Below are 20536 nucleotides of genomic sequence, written 5' to 3'. Positions count from 1 at the left end.
TTATATTATTATTATTATTTTTATACAGGATTTATATATTATTACTATTATTATACAGGATTTATATTATTATTATTATTATACAGGATTTATATTATTACTATTGTTATACAGGATTTATATTATTATTATTATACAGGATTTATATATTATTATTATTATTATACAGGATTTATATTATTATTATTATACAGGATTTATATATTATTATTATACAGGATTTATATTATTATTATTATACAGGATTTATATATTATTATTATTATTATACAGGATTTATATTATTATTATTATACAGGATTTATATATTATTATTGTACAGGATTTATATTATTATTATTATTATTATACAGGATTTATAAATTATTATTATACAGGATTTATATATTATTATTATTATACAGGATTTATATTATTATTATTATTATTATACAGGATTTATATATTATTATTATACAGGATTTATATCATATTGATGTTGACTGGTAAAGTGTTCTCTGTACAGCACTGCAGAATATGTTACAGTATATAAATGAATATTATTAATAATAATAATAATAATAATAATGTGAAACTGTGCTGATGCATCAGAATGTAAGCTCTACTACAGGGATTTTTGTAAGTGGTTCACTGTTCTCTGTACAGCGCTGTGGTACAGAGGTGTCCCTAAGGTTGGTGTCACCCGGTGCCGTAACACTTGCTGACACTCCCTCCGATGATCCCCGCAGAATGGATCGGATCTGCGGATTGAGCATAGTGGATCGGACTCCGATCCATTATGCTCAATCCGCAGATCCGATCCATCCTGCAGGGATCGTCGGCTTTCTTTACAACTTACCTTTTCTTGGAGCGGGTCCGGTGTCACCTCTGTGTTCCCGCAGGATCGTCGGCATGCAACCTATAGGGGGTGACACCGGACCCGCTCCAAGAAAAGATAAGTTGTAAACAAAGCCGACAATCCTTCCTGCGGGGATCGTCGCTTTGCTTTACAACTTACCTTTTTGTAGAGCGGGTCCGGTGTCACCCCGTGCGGTCGGTGTCACCTGGTGCGGACCACACCCGCCTCGGGACGCCACTGCTGTGGTATATGTCAGAGCTATATAAATGTACAATAATAATAGTGTGTGACAGTAGGTGGACAATAGAGTGTAAGCTCCTCTGGTACAGAGACAGGCCCAGTGTTCTCTGAACAGCACTGCGGTATATGTCAGAGCTATTTACGTAAATGTATAATAATAGCATGCAACTGCGCTGGAGTGTAATGTATTTTTTTTTTTAAAATCTTATAAACAAACATAATAAAAACATATATACATACAGTTGCAAGAAAAAGTATGTGAACCCCTTGGGATTACGTGGCGTTTTGCATGAATTGGGCATACAATGTGCTCTGAACGTCATCTAAGTCACAACAATAGAAGAACACAGTCTGCTGAACATAATACCACACAAACATTAGATGTTGCCATGGTTTAATTGCACATAACATGTAAACATTCACAGTGCAGGGAGGAAAAAGTATGTGAACCTTTGGACTTAATAACTGGTTGACCCTCCTTTGGCAGCAATAACCTCAACCAAACGTTTCCTGTAGTTGCAGATCAGACCTGCACAATGATCTGGAGTCATTTTGGACCACTTCTCTTCACAAAACTGTTTCAGTGTAGCAATATTCTTGGGATGTCTGGTGTGAATCGCTCTCTTAAGGTCATGCCACAGCATTTCAATCGGGTTGAGGTCAGGACTCTGACTGGGCCACTCCAGAAGGCGTATTCTGTGCTGTGGCAGCCATTGTTTTGTTGAATTACTTGTATGCTTTGGGTCATTGTCCTGTTGCATCACCCATCCTCTGCGGAGCTTCAGTTGGCGGACAGATGGTCGTACGTTTTCCTGCAAAATGTCTTGATAAACTCTGGAATTCATTTTCCCATCAATGACAACAATCCGTCCAGGCCCTGAGGCAGCAAAGCAGCCCCAAACCATGATGCTCCCTCCGCCATGTTTTACAGTGGGGATGAGGTTTTGATGTTGGTGTGCTGTGCCTTTTTTTCTCCACACATAGTGTTGTGTGTTCTTCCCAAACAACTCAATCTTGGTTTCATCTGTCCACAGTATATTTTGCCAGTAGTGCTGTGGAACATCCAGGTGCTCTTTTGCAAACTTCAAACGTGCTGCAATATTCTTTTTGGCCAGCAATGGCTTCCTCCGTGGTGTCCTCCTATTCTTGATCGTAGGTCTTCTGAGAGCTCTTTTCTGCGAGGCATGGTTCACATCAGACAGTGCTTCTTGAAACCAGTAAACCCAAAACAGGTGTGTGTTTTTTAAGGGCAGGACAGCTGTCAGCAACACATCCAATATCATCACACTGATTGGAGTCAAGGTTGGCTCGCTCCTGGCTCCAATTAGCTCTGGGAGAAGTCATTAAGCTAGGGCCTCACATACTTTTTCCTCCCTGCACTGTGAATGTTTACATGTTATGTGCAATTAAACCATGGCAACATCTAATGTTTGTGTAGTATTATGTTCAGCAGACTGTGTTCTTCTATTGTTGTGACTTAGATGACGTTCAGAGCACATTTTATGCCCAATTCATGCAAAACTCCACGTAATCCCAAGGGGTTCACATACTTTTTCTTGCAACTGTATATGCATAATAAAAAAACAAATAAATACATTTTATATATATATATATATATATATATATATATATATATATATAAACAAAAATAGCTTACTTCAGCATAGAGAGCAATAAACGGCTTTCTTGCCAGGAAAAACATAAACAGAACTAATCATATTTTAATAGTTTAATATTATTATTATTATATTTATATTGTATCTCAACAAACCCGACCTTCACCTAAACACCCCCTCATGCTGCTAAGAAGCGATGAAACATTGGTCCCATGCATGCAGGCTTTTTAAAAAAAATCTGATTTTACAAAAATCTAGGGGACGAGAAAGGACAGAAAGAGAAGCCACGCCCCCAGAGACTGACAGACAGCAGCTACGGGGACCTGACATTCCTCCACGCCTTTGTCCAGGCTCCCGGCCGCCACCTGTCCTTCTCAAGACCCCGAATCTTCCCAACCTCACCAGAATGTTGTTTACCACCACCTCCACAGGAAGGACTTTTTTGTGAACGAAAACCTGACACCGTGCATTCCACGTGTAGTAACGGAATGCTATGCTAACTAGAAAAAGTCCCGGAGAGTTTGAAAGACACCGTAAAACCATTCCGCATAACTCAAGCGGGAAAGGAAAGGGATCCCCAGAGCCCCACCCACTCGCTTGTAGACTTCTATATTGAAGAGGCACTGAATAAAGAAATGGTCAATCGTCTCCTCCACCCCACCGCACTCCACTCTTGGACAACCATGGTTCTCCGCAGAGCGATGCTTCAGGTTGCCCTTCACATAGAGTCTGCCATGGAACGAGAGGCAGGCCAAATCCCGAAACCTTAAAGGCTCACTAAAGGTAGATTCAACAACCCTTATCTCCAGGGCCTACCTAGGAAGGGACTTCATTTCCTCCGCTGTCACTCACCATTGCCGAAGCATTTCAGTCAATGGGGCAACATAAGCTGTGAACTTACCATGTTGGACCCTTAGGCTTTTCACTGGTCCACCATTCTCCCATACCACAGAAAAGACCTAAACCAGAATCAAAAAATACCAACCCACCCAGGCGGTTCCTCTGCCAGCATGCCACCAAAATTATGTTTCAAAAACATCAGAGAAAAGAAAACAACCGGGTTGACCATGCCTAGGCCACCCATCCACCTTGGAAGGTAGGTTACAGACCTCTTAATTAGGTTTAGTCTGTTCCCCCATAATAGCTGGAAGAAACAACTGTAGATCTTCACATAGAGAGACACTAAAACACAGACAAAGCTGACATACAGAAATACTGGGATCAGGTAAGTTTTTATCAGGTCAATCCTTTCCCTGTAAGAGAGCTTCCAATCCTTCCAGCTGGCAACCTTGGCATCGGCATCTTGTAGCCTGCTTACCAAATTTGCAAGGCCATAACCACCGGGACCGAATCTGATGCCTAAAACTTTATGTTCCTGCCTTTATAAAGCCTTCACCTTCCTCCCCCATCCAGAAAACCTCACTCTTATCCTGACTGATCTTTGAGCCAGATGCCTCAGCATACTGTTCCATCATTGAGACCACTTCTTCCGCCTCCTGCATCCCAAAGATGAAAACAGACACGTCATCAGCATTGGCCATGACCCTCAGAGGATGCTCCCCAGGAATGCCCAAAAGAAATCTACACAATGGTCCGCTCTCTAACCTCCGAATGAAGGGATCGATTGCGGACGCGTATAGCAGAGGGCTCAAAGGACAGCCTTGATGCACACCTGAGCCAACCTCAAAGAGCCATCCAATCCTACCATTTACAAGCATGAAGCTTTCAGCCCCTCTGTACAAAGTCTTTAGCCAATCGATAAAGCCCCCATCCAGGCCATACTTGCCAAGAAGCAGCCATAGGTACTCATGATTAACCTGATCAAAAACCTTGGCCTGATCCAATGCCAGCAGGAACTTTCCCAAGCCTGCAGCCCTGCACTGCTCCAGGGCCTCCTGGACAGCTAACACCACTGGAAAAGTGCTTCTACCCTGAACTGAACAGTGCTGATGGTGAGAAAGTAAATTGCCTGCAACAGACGAAGATTATCTTTGCCAATATCTTCCTATCAACATTGAGAAGGCTGCCAATTCCTGAAGAATCTTTACCCTTCGACAGAAGTATCGCTGCAGATTGCCGCATGGAGGGAGAGAGTGAACCCTCTCTCAGTGTCAAGGTCCTACCTTTTCCCAGAGGTTGTGTTGCTCCATGTGCTGGCATCCATCTTGGATTTCTGCTGTGCATGGTGGGAATCTTTTATGCCTTCAGGTCTCTGAGGTCCATCCCCCAGAGGGGTGTGGCTGATTACATATAAGCCTGTGGTCTGCACATGCCCTTTGCACTTGTGTCTTGTGTCTTTGTGTTGCTAGAACTCTGTTCTGACTCTCGTGACTCTCCTGGAATCTGACTCGGCTTGTGACTCGACTATTCTTTGTGTTCTCCTTTGATCTGACCCTCCGTTGCTGAACCCGGCTCGTGACCTGTGATTCTCGTCTGCTGTCCTGTACCGTTTTGTCCCGTTTTTGTTGACCCGGCCTGCCTGACTACTCTACTATCTTTTCCACCAGCTGCATGCCATTGGCGGCGGCCATTACCGCAACTGAGGTGTCTCGGGGGCCGCGACCTGGTTCCTGGCTGCGTCAAGTCCATCCCCACCATCAGGGGCCCTGGTGAAGGGCAGCCTGGGACTTAGACTCTGCGCCCTGAGGGACTTCGGTCTGTGGGTGGTGGTTGTCGTCAGCCAGTGCGTTACATTGTTATTAGGCCTGCCTGTCCATTCCTCAGCTCCTGCCCTGACACTCAGATAGCCATTAAAAACCTCCACCAAATATGGGGCCAGAATAACCTTAAAGTGCTTATAAAACTCGGCTGTCAATCCATCTGGCCCAGGCGACTTCTTAATGGCAAGCTTATCAGTAGCTTTAACCACCTCATCTGCCGTGATGTCCTCTGTCAAACTCACAGGATAACTGCCATTTCCCAGTCCTGGAGTAGAGTCCAGAAAACCCAACTTACTCGCCCGATTGAGGTCCCTCCTACCCAGGAGGTCAGCATAATATGACCTGGAGGTTTCCAGGATCCCCGACTTGGACTTTGTCAGGGAACCCGTACTGTCAACCAAGCCTACAACTGACTTAACTGCTCTACCTTGTTTGCAATTCTGGTAAGGGTTGGGCTAGTGATATTTCTCATAATCCCTTTCCAGAACCAAAGAGGCATGCCTGTCATATTGACACTGCCTGAGCAAGAGTTTAACCTCAGAGATCGCCCCTGGATCTCCATTATTCGAGACAAGCCTATCAAGCTTTCTCCGCAGACGCTGGTAGGTGACATACTACATCAAGCTGTTTATTTCTTCCTATGGCCTTGAAAAACCCAACGATCCTTCGTTTTGTAAGCTCCCACCACTCGGACTTACTGCTGCACACGTCCATGATTGATACCTGTGCCTGAAAAGAATCCTCAAAGGAATGACTCACAATCTCGTCATCAAGGAGTGCCGAATTCAGCTTCCAGGTACCCCACCCCCTAAGTGGTGTATCAGGGCTATTCAGAGTCACAGACAGAATACAGTGATGTGAAAACTCCACCGCCTGACACACTGGTACCGAGAAGGCGGAGTTCCCCTTTAAAAAAAAACTATTTATTCTACTCTGACTAGAACCTCGCTGAAAAGTGAATCCCGTGTCGTCTGGGCAGCAATGAATGTGCACATCAACCAGACCTGCCTCTCTAGCTATTATGTTTAAAAAAAAGCCATCACAGTCCAGCCTGACTCCGGTCCCTCTCCTGTCCTTAGTCCTAGTGACGGTGTTAAAGTCACCACCGAAGACAACTTGCTGGGCTGTAAAAAGAAAAGGCTTGATCTTCATGAAGAGGCATTTCCTTTCCCATTTTGTCTGGGGCCTATAGATGTTAATCAGGTGCAGGTCCTGCCCCCCCATGGAAACGTCTAAGACATCTCCCCATTTCTACCTCAATCCACTAACAGGTTACCATGCCGGAAAAAAGTACCGCAATTCCAGTGTAAGGTTCGGCCACAAGTGACCAGAAGGAGGGGTCACGGCTCCACTCCTTTTTCCCAATATAAATATACACCAAACTACACAAACTTGTCTCTTGCAAAAAGGAAATATCAGCATCAAACCTGCTAAGCAAAAATAAGGCCATGTTACGAGCGCTTACAGATTTAATTAATGGTCACTACCTTCAGGAGTGGGAAATGCCAGCAGGATTATTGAGGTACATGTTTCTTAGCCTGTTTATTCCCCTCCCTACTTGGAGACCCTGCACGCTTCAGCGTCCTCTGTGATTCCTCCTCCACAAAAAACACTCATCACCTGAAGATCCCTCACCCTCTACCTCAGATAATATATCAAATGTGTTAGACACCTCCACCCTCCCAGGTTCAGGCACATCCTTCTTCCCATATTTTCTTTTTGCCTCCAACCATTCCATATCATCATTTGGCAACCCAGACTGCAAAGCCCACTCCCCTTCCATTCCACCATCACCCACAACATCATCCACCCCACTCACCACAGCGGTCCCCTCCAACCTTCACTCCAGCATCCCCTCTATCATCCACTGCAGCCCCCGGTGCCTCACGCCCTCTGATCCTCAGACACCGGGGAGCAGGGGTTGGTGCAACCATACATACTGGTTCAGCTCCCTCCACAGCCCCCACTACCTCTGGGGAAACTGACTCAGGAGGATCAGACACAACATCCACTGACACTGACTCAGGGGGCACAACACAAGGAGATGACACAACACTGGATGGACCATCAGACACTGATACCACTGAGACATGAGGGACAGAGACATTGGGGACCCCTGGCACAGCCCCCCTTCCTCTGCCTCCTCCATGTCCAGGTGAAAAAAAACATTACCACCAAAGCTGACTGGTTATGCTTGGCCTCAGGGCACTGGCTGTATGCATGGCCAACCTTATCACAAAGATTGCACCTGATGATATTGCAATCTTTAGCCAGATGCCCCAGGTCCTGGCACAGAGAGCACTTCATCTCTGGACATGAGGAGGTGAAAAGACCCCAAGAACCGCACTTATTGCAGAGCCTGGACTGTCCAGGGTAGAACACGACAATCCTATCCTTCCCAATGAAGGCTGAGGAGGGCAGATGCTGGACCACATTCCCACACACATACAGCCTCATCTGCACCGACCACCCACCAGTCCATATGTCGTTCTCATCCACAATTTTCTTCAGAGGGGCCAGTAGTTTTCCAAATCTTCTCAGCCAGACAGCCAAGTCAGCAGAAAGGATCAATGAATTCCTTACTAGGATGGTGACAGTCTTAACAAGAGGTTGGCATGAGACAAGTTTTGGGATGAGCCCCTTCCACTTTGGCAGACCCCTATACACATGTTCATACTTCTCCCAGAAAATATCAAGAGACTCGGGGAGCACAAAGGACAGGTCATACTCATAGGAGCCCACCGGACTGATCAAAGCAAAGATGTCATCAGCCTTAAAACCCATCGCCAAAATCTTGTCCACAACCAACCTCCTGATAGGGGGAGCACCACCACCCTCCCACCTGAGCTGCACCACATTACGCCACCTGAAAGACAGGGGTGCAGATGGCAGACCTGCAGCAGACCACCCTCCTGAGCTGATAGCCTGACATGACCCCTTCCTCCCACCCGGAGCCCCAGCATTGGTTTACTTGTAGCATGAGATGTACCAGACCTTAAAGCTGCACCCTGCCCATTGGTTGCAGGAGCCTCAGAACCCCACTCTGCAAATTGCCATCAGAGGCAGCAGCAATCACTCCATCCACCAGCACACATGCATTCCCCTTTCCAGCATTACAAGCAGTTTTATCATTGACATACTTTCTTTCACTTGTAGCACTACTGCTCCCAGCAGACCCACTCACAACAGATGCTTCTGTCTCCCCCTCCCCCAATGTACTGCTCTTAGGCAAAAGCCTTCCACTCCTGGTCACTCTCCCCTGGGTTTCAGCAACACCTTTCACAGTGCAGTCCCACCATTTTCTGCTGCACTTGCAGCCACCAGCAGGGATTGTTCAGCTAAAATGTCAGATCCCACCTTTACCTTCCCCGCAGCAGAGTCCACAGTCACACGTTTCTTAGTAGCAGAGTCCACCGTCACTGAATTCCCAGTCTCAGCAGAGTGCAGTCCTGCAGGCACAGCAGCCATCTTCCCTGTAGAGCTCTGTGCGGACACAGGAGGATTTACCTCCAAAACTCTGCTGTGCACATGGCTGTCCATACTGGAGTCCCAACTGTCACTTATAATAAAGCATGGCTTCTCAGTCATTCTTTCCTTTACAGGACCAGGTACAGAGTCCTCACCATCATCCTCATAAGCATAATTCTCTGAAAAATGGAAAGGTTCTTCCACTTAATGGAGACTCCATTTTTGCAATAAACTTTAGCAGCCCTCCGCCATTTTCCTCTACCTCCTGTGCTGTTCCTCCAGCTTGCTGGGGACGGAGTGAGGCAGAGGCTGCCATTTCCTCCAGTGAAGCAGAACCTGAGGTGGATGGGATACCAGGGGCAGCATCCAGGACCCCCTCCTCGTTCTCCACCCGTGCTACCACCGCCAATGCTGAAACTTTACTGGTGTCTCCAGGGGTGGACTGACAACTCATGGGGCCCCCGGGCAATAGGGGATCATGGGGCCCCTGTATCCTTGCCCAAACTCAAAAAAGCCTATGAAAAAGGTTCCAGGGGCATCTCATGGGGCCCCCTACTGACCCCGGGCCCTCGGGCAGTGCCCAAGTTTCCAAATGGTCAGTCCGCCCCTTTTTCCAGAACCTTTCTTCATTCTGGAATTTCTCCTTGAATGCTCCACTCTTTTCCTTCAGTGCTTTCACCAAACTCTGCTGCTTCTTGATGGCGTCCTCCAAAACTTTCAGCTCTGGCTTCAGACTCTTGCTGCTCAATGCTTTATCATGGAGAACTTTTGTTTTCTTATAATCTGTTTTCAGGCTCATCAGCTTTTCCTCCTCCTTTGCAATTCTCACCAAGCGGTCAGCAACCCCCTCTGTGAAGGCAGGGAGGGATTCCCCCTTTTTTAGGGCCACAGCCAAGGTCTTCAGGTGTAGATGAAGCTTGAGAGCGCAAGCTGGGTCCCACAGGGGGAACATGGCCTAGGCCAGTGGTCGGCAAGCCGCGGCTCGCGAGCCACATGCGGCTCTTTACACACTTCAATGCGGCTCTTCTGTGTGCTGGGCGCCCGCTCCCCTCCCTCCTCTCGGGCGGCCGCCCCAAAAGTCAGGACTCTGCAGCTAGCCCAGCAAAGGGCAAACTACGGCCCGGCGGACCTTTTAATCCGGCCCGCGGAGCGTGGCAAACATTGGCTGTCAGGATGTAGGCGGGGCAGCCAGGATGTAGGCGTGACGAACTCCTCTCCTCTCACAGTCCGCCCTGAAGACCGGAACGACGCGGGAACACGGCGAGAGGAACACGCGGAGCAAAGGTAAGTGAATTGACACAATATGGGGAATGAATTACTATAGGGGGGATGAATTACTATAGGGGGGATGAATTACTATATGGGGGATGAATTACTATAGGGGGGATGAATTACTATACGGGGGATGAATTACTATACGGGGGATGAATTACTATGGGGGATGAATTACTATATGGGGGATGAATTACTATGGGGAATGAATTACTATGGGGGATGAATTACTATGGGGGATGAATTACTATATGGGGAATGAATTACTATGGGGGATGAATTACTATATGGGGGATGAATTACTATATGGGATGAATTACTATATGGGGGATGAATTACTATGGGGGATGAATTACTATATGGGGGATGAATTACTATGGGGGATGAATTACTATAGGGGGGATGAATTACTATATGGGGGATGAATTACTATGGGGGATGAATTACTATGGGGGATGAATTACTATGGGGGATGAATTACTATATGGGGGATGAATTACTATGGGGGATGAATTACTATATGGGGGATGTATTTTCAGTTTTAAAAATGTAGCTCTCAAAATAAATTTCAATCGTGGTTTTGGCGAGATTTGGCTCAGTTGAAAAAAAAGGTTGCCCACCACTGGCCTAGGTCATTCCCAGAATCATTCATCCTCGCTGTAGCCAGGCAGGCAGGCCTGGTCCCCTAATGTCTGGAGAGAGAGCAACAGCACAAGCTGGGCACCACAGGGGGAACATGGCCTAGGCCATTCCCAGAATCATTCATCCTCGCTGTAGCCAGGCACATAGGCCTGGCCCCCTAGTGTCTGGAGAGAGAGAGCAACAGCACAAGCTGGGTTCCACAGGGGGAACAAGGCCTGGGCCATTCCCAGAATCATTCATCCTCGCTGGAGCCAGGCAAGCAGGCCTGGTCCCCTAATGTCTGGAGAGAGAGAGCAACAGCACAAGCAACCTCTCTGGTGCAGAGACTGATGTGACTGGCTCAGTGTCCTCTGTACAGCACTGGGGTATATGTCAGAGCTATATAACTGTATAATTATTATAGAGAACGTCTCGTACCCTCCTTTAACATTGCATTAGCTGTGTAGATTTTTATTAGCTCTGCAATTCCCAGTGGGGAAGCTGCTTTTTTGCTTCAAACTCAGACTTTTTTTGGGAGGCAAAAAGCTAATTGCATTGCTATTGATTGCTATTGTAGTGTTGTAGTAGTTTTCTAAATTCCCTTTGTGCCTTAATGTGCTTTTGAAGGGAGTGAAAGGCTGTAGTACTGCCTGCCTATATGTGCCTGTTAGTGGTTTCTAAACATGAAGCGTGCTGTCAAAGTCACTTGCTGCTTGAGCTTTCCCCCAGCAAAGTGTGCTAGAGAGGTGACATATCGTGTTATGGATCTTTGATGGCTCAGCCAGCTAGAAGACTTAGGAGGTTCTGGTAAACTGGCTGAAAAGATAATAAAGGGTTAGTTACCGTATTTTTCGCTCCATAAGGCGCACCTAGGTTTTAGAGGCAGAAAACAGGAAAAAAAAATTCTGAACTAATGGACTGCAGACATAGTACAGGAGATGACCAGAGACTGCGGACATAGTACAGGAGATGACCAGAGACTGCGGACATATTACAGGAGATGACCAGAGACTGCAGACACAGTACAGGGGATGACCAGAGACTGCGGACACAGTACAGGAGATGACCAGAGACTGCGGACACAGTACAGGAGATGAGCAGAGACTGCGGACATAGTACAGGAGATGACCAGAGACTGCGGACATAGTACAGGAGATGACCAGAGAATGCGGACATAGTACAGGAGATGACAAGAGACTGCGGACACAGTACAGGAGATGACCAGAGACTGCGGACAGTACAGGAGATGACCAGAGACTGCGGACACAGTACAGGGATGACCAGAGACTGCGAAAACAGTACAGGGGATGACCAGAGACTGCGGACACAGTACAGGAGATGACCAGAGACTGCGGACACAGTACAGGAGATGAGCAGAGACTGCGGACATAGTACAGGAGATGACCAGAGACTGCGGACATAGTACAGGAGATGACCAGAGAATGCGGACATAGTACAGGAGATGACCAGAGACTGCGGACACAGTACAGGAGATGACCAGAGACTGCGGACATAGTACAGGAGATGACCAGAGACTGCGGACACAGTACAGGGATGACCAGAGACTGCGAAAACAGTACAGGAGATGACCAGAGACTGCGGACACAGTACAGGAGATGACCAGAGACTGCGGACACAGTACAGGAGATGACCAGAGACTGCGGACATAGTACAGGAGATGACCAGAGACTGCGGACACAGTACAGGAGATGTCAGAGACTGCAGATATAGTACAAGAGATGACCAGAGACTGCGGACACAGTACAGGGGATGACCAGAGACTGCGAACACAGTACAGGAGATGACCAGAGACTGCGGACACAGTACAGGAGATGACCAGAGACTGCGGACACAGTACAGGAGATGACCAGAGACTGCGGACATAGTACAGGAGATGGCCAGAGACTGCAGATATAGTACAGGAGATGACCAGAGACTGCGGACACAGTACAGGAGATGACCAGAGACTGCGGACACAGTACAGGAGATGACCAGAGACTGCGGACATAGTAGAGGAGATGAACAGAGACTGCGGACATAGTACAGGAGATGACCAGAGACTGCGAACAGTACAGCAGATGACCAGAGACTGCGGACACAGTACAGGAGATGACCAGAGACTGCAGACACAGTACAGGAGATGACCAGAGACTGCGGACACAGTACAGGAGATGACCAGAGACTGCGGACACAGTACAGGAGATGACCAGAGACTACGGACATAGTACAAGAGATGACCAGAGACTGCGGACAGTACAGGGGATGACCAGAGACTGCGGACAGTACAGGGGATGACCAGAGACTGCGGACAGTACAGGGGATGACTGCTGACCTTTGGGGAGGGAGGGGGAGCGGGTACCTGAATTTGACAGGTACCCACTCTTACTTCCGCGGAGTTGTTCTTTGATCTTACCTGTTCCTCTATCCAGCGGCGCGCTGTCTTCCCGGCTTCTGTAGTGTGGGCGCTCACCGGACAGCCGGATGCCCAGTGCGCATGAGCGAGAAGCGCTGCGCTTTGTGATTGGTCCGGCGGCTTCTGGGATCTGTCATGTGTCCCAGGTACTGCCTTACCATTCACAAAGAGCACCGCTTCTTGCGCATGCACACTTGGCACCCGGCTGTCATGCACACTACAGAAGCCGGGAAGACAGCGCGCCGCTGGATAGAGGAACAGGTAAGGTCCCACTGCAGAGCTGAGCGGCCGGCCCGGTATTTTGACACGGCGGCGGTGGAAATACCGGACCGGCCGCTTCATATGCGCTCCATAAGACGCACTGACATTTTCCCCCCTTTTTTGGGGGGAAAAAAGTGCGTCTTATGGAGCGAAAAATACGGTAGTTAGTTTGTGGTGCAGCAGCAGTAAAGACATGGAGTCTGGTTGGAATAAAATGTGAAACTTGTATTGAAGAGAATACTAAATTACAAACACCCCAAGTGGAGAGCACCGCAAGGGAAACACTCACAGTTCAGTTCAAATGCAGAGAGGCAGGGAGACGGTGTGCCGACAATGTCTGTTTCAGAGGGCTGAGTGTGGCCTGGCCAGTCTTGTTCCAATGTCGAGGTTTCCTTGAAGGATGGATGAGCCCTATCCTGTCCCTTCTCATCTGGAATCTTTCCCTGCTGCTCATCACTTTTCCTTACAGGCGTGGTCTCTCTCTCTGCACTAACCACCTCTCCAAAGTGTGACAAAACCTGGGGGCAGGGACCTGTAAAGGCTCTGCTGGCCCAACATGGCTGCCAGGGGTCACCTAGATGAAGCGTAGCCAACTGGAACACTGCTTTAAAAAATCCAGGAAACCATAGAGAATCCCTGTCTCCCTTGACTTCCTCTCCACCTGTGGCACCACTCTGGTCGAGCACCACCTGCAGTGGAGAACACAAACTGCACTTGCCCACAAGTTCACCTTTACAATAAAATTGACAAATGAATTCCAGCATTCCCAGTACATTAAAAAGCACATTGCTCAGATTTTAAAAACAAAGCTTCTTTTCACTGTCATACCTGATATCTGTGCATGTCTCCTCCCAAGCCTGCCCAAAAAACTACTGGGGAGGTAACCCCATCATGCCTAGATGACCTCATCATGCCTAGACGACCCTACCCTGCCTAAATGACCCATCCTGGGTAGATGACCCCATAATGAGTAAATGTCCCTATCTTTTTCTAAATGACCCATCCTGGGTAGATGACCCCATAATGAGTAAATGTTCCTATCTTTTCTAAATGACCCATCCTGGGTAGATGACCCCATAATGAGTAAATGTCCCTATCTTTTCTAAATGACCCATCCTGGGTAGATGACCCCATACTGAGTAGATGCCCCTATCCTGCCTAAATGACCCATTCTGGGTAGATGACCCTCATCCTGAGTAGATGTCCCCATACTGCCTAAATGACCCATCCTGGGTAGATGACCCCCATCCTGAGTAGATGTCCCCATACTGCCTAAATGACCCATCCTGGGTAGATGACCCCCATCCTGAGTAGATGTCCCCATACTGCCTAAATGACCCATCCTGGGTAGGTGATCTCATCCTGAGTAAATGTCCCTACCCTGCCTAAATGACCCATCCTGGTCAGATGACACCCATCCTGAGTAGATGTCCCCATCTTGCCTAAATGACCCATCCTAGATAGGTCTACCATCTACCATCCTGGGTAGATGACCCCCATCCTGAGTAGATGTCCCCATACTGCCTAAATGACCCATCCTGAGTAGGTGATCTCATCCTGAGTAAATGTCCCTACCCTGCCTAAATGACCCATCCTGGTCAGATGACACCCATCCTGAGTAGATGTCCCCATCTTGCCTAAATGACCCATCCTAGATAGATGACCCCATCCTGAGTAGATGTCCATATCCTACCTAAATGATCCATCTTGAGTAGATGATCTCATCCTGAGTAGATGTCCCTCCCATGCCAAAATGACCCATCCTGGGTAGATGACCCTATCCTGAATAGATGTCCCTATCCTGCCTAAATGACCGATCCTGGGTAGATGATCCCATCCTGAGAAGATGTCCCTATCCTGCCTAAATGACCAATCCTGGGTAGATGACCCCCATCATGCCTAAATGACCCATTCTGGGTAGACAAACCCATCATGAATAGATGTTCCCATCGTGTCTAAATTACCTGTCCTGGGTAGATGACCCCATCCCCTCCAGCTTTGCAGAAACAAGCACTCTGGCTTGCTCAAAACCTCTCCATACCCAGAGTAGTCTCTCTCCTCTGTGCCAGCAGTGCAGCATTGTGTGATTGTGTGCAGTGGTGTATTTAGGTTTTCTGCTGCCCTAGGCAACACAAAAATTGTCCGCCACCCCCTCCCCCCCAGAGAGAGCTTGACACCAACCAAAACCACCCCCCTCCCCTGCAGCAAGAGAGAGATACTGACATTGACCAACAACTCCCCTGTACCCCCACCCGAGAGAGCCTTCCACTACCATCGCCCCCCTATACACCAGCCGCCCCCTCCCAGGCAACTGAGAAAAAGACACTTACTTTCACAGCTCTGCACATCCCCAGGAATGAGAGTCAGGCTCTACATACACCATCAACATTCCGCAGTCTTTCTCGGTTCCCACCTGGTCTCCATGCCTCGTGTGTCCCTTCTTCAATCTACTCTTCCAGGGAGCTGCGCTGCCCCCCTGAAAAATGCCACCGTAGGCAAATGCCTTGTTTGCCTTGTGGTAAATACGCCCCTGATTGTGTGCATTAACCATGTGCAGGCTTTAAACAAGCCAGAACGCTCATCCCTGTCAAAATGGGGACGCGTGCTCTATGTCCAATGCATCCTTCCATCTATGCAGGACAGGGTGGTCACCTACCTAGGAGCTTTTCAGACATGCTTTTGAGAGGCCACACACAGCCTACAGTTATGACATTGGACAAATTAAATTTTTTTCCCCAAAACCTGATCAGTGTCTTTTAAAGTACTCAGGATGCTGAAATACATAGGCAGATTTATAGTAAAGGTGAACTAACCAGACATTTCCTAGCATGTGGTCTTCCCTCCTGGGCTTCTGTCTGGTAAGGTGGAGAACAGTCTTTCTCCCAGATCTTTGGGCCTAGGGACTGATATGCTGCACAAATTTCCCCTCCTGGGAGGAAACCCTGAAGATTCTGGTTGCAAGTGATGTCCTATTATGTCCTAGCAAACTGCATCAGTCACCCACAAGTGGAAAGAATACATGGGAGCCTTTCCAGGTTGTCCTGCCTTGGAACATAAAAATGGAGCTACCACTTAAACCTCTATTACCAAGGAGCCCTGTCCTAGGTTTAAAGTGTATCTAAACCTCAAACCAAAAATGTAATGTAGTAAAGATTACTAGTGCTTGGTATGGTGGGTGTATTTGTTTTGTTTTTTTTGCTTTAGTTTCATTTGTTAATCATAAAAATAATATACTTCCAGCCCCTGGGTGACTACGTCATTCTACTGTATCTATGGAGGGAGCCATGGCTGTCACCCTAGGCTGCATTCCTGATATGGACTCCAAACATGTCCATATCTCTTCATCCCTATTACATGGATGGTAGGGAAATTGGTAATTTAGGCTCCATGCACACTAGCATTTGTTTAAGTGAAAAAACACTATAAAAAACCGCTGGATGAAAAACACTGATAATAGCATTTTTGTGCTGGCTTGTAGTAGCCTTTTAGTAGCATTTAGAAGCATTTAGGAGCATTAGCATTTTGTGAGTGTTTTTATGGTACATGAAGAAAAAAAAAAGCTGTTAGCAGTGTTTCAGTAGCGTTTAGGAGCGTTCAGCGTTTTCTTCTGCTGAGAAAAAGCCACCAAAAACTCGACAAAAACAACTCATCCAGGTTGGTCTCTGCAGGCTCCGGCAGAGGAATCTATCTTGCAGCCACAAGGTAGTTGTCGGCTGCAGTGCTTCAAATTTCCCACCCACACATCTTCTCACGCTCAGCACTGGTTAGGAGTTGGAGTGTGGGCGGGGCAGACAGGAGGAGAGGGGCGGGAGGAGGCAGTATGCATTGATCCCCTCTCTCCTCTCCTGTCCATGCAGGTAAGGGGAGAGGGGAGTGTGCTGTCTGGGCTGTGAGCCGCTGCAGACACCTTCTATTGGATAAAGTCTGCATTGGGGGGGGCACAGCTGAAATGTGGGGGGGGGGGCATAGTCCTCCCCAGCACCCCCCTGGATGTCCATGCAAGTAAGGGGAGAGGGGAGTGTGCTGTCTGGGCTGTGAGCCACTGCAGACACCTTCTCTTGGATAAAGTCTGCCTGGGGGGGGCGCAGCTGAAATTTGAGGGGTCATAGCCCACCCCATCACCCCCCTAGATGTCCATGCAGGTAAGGGGAGGGGGGAGTGTGCTGTCTGGGCCGTGAGCCGTTGCAGACACCTTCTCTTGGATAAAGTCTGCCTGGGGGGAGCGCAGCTGAAATTTGATGGGTCATAGCCCACCCCAGCACCCCCCTAGATGTCCATGCAGGTAAGGGGAGGGGGGAGTGTGCTGTCTGGGCCGTGAGCCGCTGCAGACACCTTCTCTTGGATAAAGTCTGCCTGGGGAGGCGCAGCTGAAATTTTGGGGGGCATAGCCCACCCCAGCACCCCCCTAGATCCGGCCATTTTTACAATGTAGCTGTTAGCCAGCTAGAGATTGCATTTATTGAAGATGATTATCAAAAGTGCTACACTCATTTTAAATTCAGTACTTTTTGCCATTGTTGCAAGAATGAGAAAACTGACTTTTTTTTGTCACTGTTCTAAATTTGTGGATTATTATACATACTGTCTAAAGTACAAAATGTCTTAGTTGCAGCCATTACATCACATACATTTTATAGCAAACCTGGATGTTTCCTCTACGCACAAAATAACTTTATACCACAAAATTCAAGTGCATGTCGGGAGCACTACAGTAGCTCTATGTGGTTTGTAATTTTCAGTGCTGAAACAAGGTCCTTAACCATTTCCATACCGGGCAATTTTACACCTTCCTGCCCAGGCCGGTTTTCAGGTTTCAGCGCTCTCACACTTTGAATGACAATTGCGCGGTCATACAACATTGTACCCAAACTAAAATGTTATCATTTTCTTCACACAACTAGAGCTTTCTTTTGGTGGTATTTAATCACCGCCGGGGTTTTTATTTTTTGCTACATTAACAAAAAAAGTCCAAAATTTTGGAAAAAAACACACGTTTTTCTTTGTTTCTGTTATAAAAGTTTGCAAATAAATAATTGTTCTTCATAAATTTAGGCCGAGATGTATTCTGCTACATGTCTTTGGTGAAAATAACCCAAATTAGGATGTATTTTTTAGTTTGTAGGAAAGTTATAGAGTTCACAAACTATGGTATAGATCTGAATATTGATCAATCCTGAAGTACTGACGGCCAATCTAATTTCTTGAGGTCCAAGAATGTCAGAACAGTACAGATATCCCCCAAATGTCAGAACAGTACAGATATCCCCCAAATGTCAGGACAGTACAGATATCCCCCAAATGTCAGGACAGTACAGATATCCCCCAAATGTCAGAACAGTACAGATATCCCCCAAATGTCAGAACAGTACAGATATCCCCCAAATGTCAGAACAGTACAGATATCCCCCAAATGTCAGCACGGTACAGATATCACCCAAATGTCAGAACAGTACAGATATCCCCCAAATGTCAGGATGGTACAGATATCCCCCAAATGTCAGAACAGTACAGATATCCCCCAAATGTCAGAACAGTACAGATATCCCCCAAATGTCAGGACAGGACAGATATCCCCCAAATGTCAGGACAGTACAGATATCCCCCAAATGTCAGAACAGTACAAATATCCCCCAAATGTCAGGACAGTACAGATATCCCCCAAATGTCAGAACGGTACAGATATCCCCCAAATGTCAGGATGGTACAGATATCCCCCAAATGTCAGGACAGTACAGATATCCCCCAAATGTCAGCACGGTACAGATATCACCCAAATGTCAGAACAGTACAGATATCCCCCAAATGTCAGGATGGTACAGATATCCCCCAAATGTCAGAACAGTACAGATATCCCCCAAATGTCAGAACAGTACAGATATCCCCCAAATGTCAGGACAGGACAGATATCCCCCAAATGTCAGGACAGTACAGATATCCCCCAAATGTCAGAACAGTACAAATATCCCCCAAATGTCAGGACAGTACAGATATCCCCCAAATGTCAGAACGGTACAGATATCCCCCAAATGTCAGAACGGTACAGATATCCCCCAAATGTCAGGACAGTACAGATATCCCCCAAATGTCAGAACGGTACGGATATCCCCCAAATGTCAGAACGGTACAGATATCCCCCAAATGTCAGAACAGTACAGATATCCCCCAAATGTCAGGACAGTACAGATATCCCCCAAATGACCCCTTTTTGCAGAGTAGACAGTCCGACGTACTTCATAAGAGGAACGGCAAGTTTTTTGAAGTTGTATTTTTTTTGTCATAATTTTTCGGAAAATGAAAAAATTAAAAAAATTATTTTCACTATTTTTTTTTTACATACTGTCACCAGTGCAGTACAACGTCATCATATAACTGGCACAGCGGTGATCAGGGACACTGACTGGTGACAGTATGAAAAAAAAAATATATATATTTTTTTTATTATTTTTTAATAAATTTTGTTTTCTTTTTTTTTAAGATTTTTTTTTCCTATTTCACTATGACCAAAGTAGTACAATGTTACCATTGTAACAGTGGTAACTGCAGGAGCGCAATCTGCGCATGTGCAGGAGGACGCAATACAGCGTCCACCCGGAACGCTGATGACATTTGCCGGCCGCCATTCGGCCATAGGGCGGGCGGCAAATGGTTAAAGTGGAAATACACTGCATCTGAGCACTACAAACCAAAACTCTACTTAATTTATTTTTAATATTCACAGCTAACTCCCCCAATCCATTCATGTCTCTATGCTTTATTTTGCTGAGCAATCACCTTGAAAAATATGTCCTAGCATTTCTGGCCGTGGCCATCTTTAGTAAGGGCAGATGATTCATGTAACTTTTACTTCCTGGAATTCATCTGCCCTTATCTCAGGCATGCGGAGAAGGAGGGTGTGCTTAGCAGAGAAAACCCCTCATAACCACCTAAAGACTCCTGGGATGTATGACATCATTTGCCTAGGCGTGGAATCTAGGAAGTGACTGAAGAAATGTAAAAAAAAAAAGTTTAAAACAAGTAAATATGATATACTGTACTTCCTATGTATTTATTAATGCTAGCAGCATACTGGTTAAAAATAGTCAATGTTGATTGAGAGAATGAAGTTCCACTTTAGGCACCCAAGGTCCCCCATGCACTGTGAACTACG

The sequence above is a fragment of the Staurois parvus genome, unplaced genomic scaffold (genome assembly GCF_062004578.1).
Source record: "Staurois parvus isolate SC_StPar_1 unplaced genomic scaffold, SC_StPar_1.0 ptg000470l, whole genome shotgun sequence".
Taxonomy (NCBI): Eukaryota; Metazoa; Chordata; class Amphibia; order Anura; family Ranidae; genus Staurois; species Staurois parvus.
Note: the sequence above shows the minus strand (reverse complement) of the source record.